Raw genomic sequence first — 6,000 nt, 5'->3', positions numbered from 1 at the left:
GGACACCACATAGGACGCAAATTGCCATGTAGGATTCTACGTAGAATGCATGTGTCTATTTATTCAATTTTATACAAGTTTAAGTGTCTATTTGTGCACACTTAAAGTAAGAGGACATACATATGATTTCATGTCGAGTTAAAGGGTATATTTATTTATTATGCCTATAAGAAGGCATAATAGAAAAAAATATATTTATGTATTATGCCTATAAAGAAGGCATAATAGAAAAAAATGCCCTTTAACTTGGCTTCAACTTGTATATATTCTCTCCAACTTTGGTTGTGTACAAGTAGACACTTAAACTTATATAAAATAGAACAAATATACACATGTGTCCTACATGATATCGGACGTGGCCAATTTGCATCCTACATGTCGTCATATGTGTATTATGTCACGTAGGACACATGTGCATACTTGTTTAATTCTATACAAATTTAAGTGTCTACTTGTGCACATCTAAAGTTGGAGGGCATAGATGTTACATGACGTCAAGTAAAGAGAATATTTATGTATTATGCGTATAGAGAATCTCTATATTTGGAGACAATCAACTTCAACCCAATTTTCTATTTTACTCTCTAAAAATGAATCTTTTTCTCTCTCCTCAATATTATATTATTATTTATATTTTATTTTCATTTTATTATTTCTAAATATCAATCCTTTCTTCTTTTTTCTAAATAATCACTCTATATAATTTTCATGTAATATAAAATTCTATTCTTTTCAAAAACTTTATTTAATATAAAATTATATTTTATTATAATTTTTTAAAAAACATCAATTGCAAATAAATATTATATATTATACATATTAATGGGAAACTCTATCATGACCCAAGACTACCCCATAGACGTGACATGGTGACTAGAATCCTGAAAGACTCTAAAAAAACCACTTGACATATCATGACACTAAGGACCCATTTGGATTGGCTTAAAAAAAAGTAGCTTTTAAGTCAAAAATAAAAAGTCAAATTGAAATGACTTTTAAGTCAAAAAATAAAAAGTAGGGGGAGACCTACTTTTGGTTTTTGACTTATTTTTAAGTCATTTTAAGTCATTCTTGACCTTGCCAAACACTTCTCAACTTATTTTAAGTCATTTTTGACTTATTTCAAGTTATTTTTTATATTTGTCAAATACTTCCAGAAGTCAAAAACTGACTTAAAAGTAGGTTTGACTAACTTTTAAGTCAATCCAAACACCCTCTAAAATAACAATATAACTGAAAGAATCATGAAATAAGGATATAAATCTCCAAAACTCAACTATCAAATGATACCAAAATTAAAATACAAAACCATAATGCGGAAAATATACTAAGTCTGACAACAAGCTTCTACTAAATAGATGTGACTAGGACAAGCCCTAGCTCACGAAATAATTTGAAAATTGAAGGAGTCTGGAAGAACATAAAAGAACTCATAATGTGGCCATGTCCTCGAAGCATGAGGATTCACAAATCTAGACAAAGCTGACTGGAATCTATGCTAACCACAAGTTGGATGAGGAGCACTAGACCCAATATTATAAGATTATACAGGCACAAAAGATTTATGTTGTCATTACTTGGAATGTACTGAATATGAGGAAAGATGCATGATTATAAGCATAATAACGTGATAAATATGAGAACATGATAATGTGTGACCAAGTAAATATGACATAATTTGATAACCTGAGTTCACAAAACATAGTACACAGTTGATGCAATATTCTAAAAAATCATGTAATAAGTAAAGTCATAATTATAGTCATATCATATGTGGGAATCATAATCTTTTATAGGAGATACTGTTAACCGACATAAATCATGTGAGATATAACATGGAGTTCATTGTACTGCTCTCACACCAAAAAGAGAATGTCCAACTTAACAAGACCCTAATCTTAAGCTTAGGTGAATCCACTAGCGAAAGTCAAATCCTCTACTAACAAGTGACATAATAAGGAGTAAAACCTCTACTAACAGGTGACTCATCTCATCCTATCGTAGCATGTAGTTTTGGGACAAGAGGATTTCTACTAATGATCTCATACCTCTACTAACGGGTGAGCCTTCATTCCAAGGTCCACTCAGTGCTAAGTAAACTCCCAACACAAAACATGCTCAATCATATAATATTCATATTCATAGTCTTTGAAATGGTAAAAATCTAGTAATACCAAATCAATCATGAAAACTCATAATCATAAGAATAGCTCCTTCAAAATATCATGATTTTACAATATAAGCAATTCATAAGAGACACTTATCTAAAACATCTAAATCATGATAATCTTTCATAAAAAGAATTACTTCAATCAGAATCATTCATTTTCATAAACATGCTTGATGCTTTATCTAAAAGCATCTTTCATTAATTAGTACTTCAATTCATAATGCATGCATATCTTCAAATCTTGATTTCATATCAAATCACTTGTATAGAAGGGGTTCATGTAAAAAAAATCATTGAAAATATTCAAATATATTCAAATCATGAATAATAAAGATCATTCAAGGAGAGAAAACTTTGCTAACCCATGGAAGAATCATGGAAACCCTAGAAATTGGGTTGAAATCATAAGTAAGAATTAGGTTTCTTGTGGGACCCAATGGGTGAAAAGGACCCATTTATGAACTTCCCACATACCTTGATGAAACCCTAGCTTGAAATTTGAAAAGGAGACTTGGAGCTTGAAGAACCCGAGAATCACCTTGAGGGAACTTGGAGAAGAAGACTTGAAAGCTTTGAGAATGAATTAGGAGGATTTTGGCCTTAGAAATGGTTGTAGGTCTTACGAATAGTCTAGAAATGACATATTTAAGGAATTAAAAGATAGGAAAAGACCCAAATAACCTGAGAAATAATTGTCGAATCGCATCTACGAATACCATGTATGGTCTATACTCCCTTCTATGGACCGTACTGGTCCTTCGCAAAATCAAGTACTGAAAATCCAAATCTCTGATGTCAGACCACAAGCCAGAGTCTACCGCTGTCAACCTATTTCGTAAAATGTTAGCCTAGAATTTCTCCCAAGTCAAGGACACCAACCACGAACACTGGCCATGAGCCATCTTTCCTAGTACGACCCGTAGACTTTTCCCATAGATTCCAGGTACTTAAATTTCACAAAGTCTGCAACTCACTCTACGACAGGCAACCACGACTCGTGCAAAACTCCACAAGCCGTGTTGTTGACTTGTGAAAGCTCATCTAAGACTTACCATTTTTTCCAAATTTTAGGATACCATCCACGTCAGTCATCTACGAACCATGGATATATGTAAAGTTTGTACTTGGCTTCGTACAAACTTGCATCAATAAATTTTTTGCAACTTTTCTTTTTTAACTTAACTTTTCTACTTTTGAGATGTTACAAACTCGAATAAAAGTAAAATCATTGATGAAATACAATTACATAAATATTGAACCTTTAAGATTTTTCCCATAAAGTCTATTAATGCATTACGGAGTTCAAAATGAGCTTTTTTGTTTCTTTTTTATGTAAGCTAAAAATTGTTCACATAGAAGATTATCATCTACCACATTTTTTGTCGTTGCATTTAGTGCTTCTAAAGTATCTTAAATTGGTGCATTAAGATCACGCTCATCCTCGATTATCATGTTTTGTAGTATAATTCACTTAGTCATTATAGCAACACTTCCTTTTCCAAAAATCAGACAGTCCTGCGATAATTGCAAAATGTGATTGCAAAACTCTAAATGCACATTTAACATTTTTTTGGCATGATTCGAGTTTCATCGCAAACTATTTCTTCTTTTGGGAACGTGGATCACAAATAGTTTGGAAATGACCTATCGGATTACTAAATTATTGTTGTAATTATTAAAATTATTATGTTATATAATGTATTTTTATCTTGTATTTAAGCTATTATGTATGTATTGTATTTTTTAAATAAAAATCTCATCTTGTATCAAATTATTTTGTGTACTAATTTACTTTCCCTATTCCATTTTTGCATCAAGTATTTTCATGCTCATTAAAAAGTGTAGTTTAATAATTTATCAATATAATATACAAGTACATTGTTTGAATCATCATTTAAATTTTTTTGCATTCTTCATAGTGAAAAGTAATTATAACTATAAATTACATATTTAAAGTGATAAAAAAAAATAAAAAATTGAAAAATTGTCAATTTGGGATGAAAATAGTATACTTGTCAATAATATATTTTTAGATGTTACATTACATTAGAAAATAATTACGAATATTAGAGACTTAACTAATCGTATTATATGATTTATATAAGTTAATTATAAATATTATATAATATAAATAAATTAAAATATTTAAAAAGTGGAACAGGGAAGATGAATAGTAGTTCTCCAACCTCTTTACAAATAGAGAATAGAGAACAATTTAGAGTGTGGTTGAAGAGTTCATTCTATATTTTACTCTCCAAATATTGAGAATAGAGAGTAAAATAGAGATGGGTTGGAGATGGTTGTGAAGACTTTCTTATGGGAGAAAAAAAATCAAGAGCACTGCATTTGGGGGATACATTGTCTAATTTCTTGAGTAAAAACAAGTCACAGCCCAATTTAAATTCAAAAAGAAATCCTCCATAATGTGATTGTACTCACAAATGTCATGAAACTTTTTCTTTCATCTTTAAAGTTCATGCTCAATCAAACGTGAGTAAAAACTAATATGCATATCATTAATATATCAAGGCTCTAGTAATCCATCCACACCGTTTCAAAATTAGAAGTTTTCTATGTACAACAATTGGATATTTACTCAAAACAAGGATTCGTGACAATAGCTCAAGCCATGTAAGATAGGAAGAATGATATTTGGTCATATTTATCATTTTTTTTGCTGAATGCCTCTCAAAGTGAGAAAGTCTTTCCATTAAATAGAGAGTATAAAGATTACACATCCCCAAAGATCCATCATTCCTATCCCTAAAGATCAACTATTTCTATCTCTATAAATCTGCTATTCAATCCCTCTAAATCTGCTTTGCCATCCCTCTGAATCAGATATTCTATCACAATATTTATTTTTTTGATTCTACAACAAATCCATATAATAATATTAATTTATAGAACTATATAATTACATTAATATATACAATCATTCAATTTACTATCATGCTAACATCCCCCCTCAAATTGATGTTGGTGGATCAAGAAGCATCAATTTGCCTATTAGAAACTGATAACGTTGTCGTGCCATGAATTTTATAAATGCATCAGCTATTTGAAGATCATTGGACACATGTGGAATAGTAATGACTCATTTATCTACAATTTCTCGTATATAAAGAGAATCTACTTCGATGTGTTTGATCCTCTCATGAAAATTCGAATTAGTAGCAATATGAATAACAGTTGTATTGTCAGTGTTGAGAGGAGAAGGATGAGATTGAAGAAATTCAATCTCAACAAGTAATCCATGAAGCCATACAACCTTGGGGCAAGCACTAGACGTGGATCGATATTTAGCCTCTATTGAAGATTTTGACACATGAACTTACTTCTTACTCTTCCAAGCTATCAATGACTCTCCAAAAAAACACGCAATCCCGCCCAATCAGAATCACTAAAATCATTAAGACAAATAGAGAACCACAAGGAAAGAACAATTCATGAGTAGATGTTCCTAGAAGATTCCGAATGATGCAACGAACAGACACCAAGTGAAGATGACGAGAAGCTTGCATAAATTAACTAACTTATTGAACTGCAAAAAAGATATCAGGCTGAGTAATAGTAAGGTAATTTAGACTCTCAACTAATTGTCAAAATATAGTTGTATCAGGAAGAAGATCACCTTTCTCGCGATGATACTTCACATTCAATTCCAATGGAGTATCTACGAAGGAGGAATCTTGAAGACCAACCAAAGAAATCAAATCTTGAGTATATTTGTGTTGGCTTAGAAATACATCTGAAGCATCTTTATGGACTTCCAAACCCAAGAAATATGTAAGAGTACCAAGATCTTTCATATGAAAAGAATTTGTAAG

This window comes from Solanum stenotomum, chromosome 6, assembly GCF_019186545.1.
Source record: "Solanum stenotomum isolate F172 chromosome 6, ASM1918654v1, whole genome shotgun sequence".
In the NCBI taxonomy this organism is placed as follows: domain Eukaryota; kingdom Viridiplantae; phylum Streptophyta; class Magnoliopsida; order Solanales; family Solanaceae; genus Solanum; species Solanum stenotomum.
The sequence above is the reverse complement of the archived record's forward strand: the minus strand, read 5'-3'. Positions refer to the sequence as shown.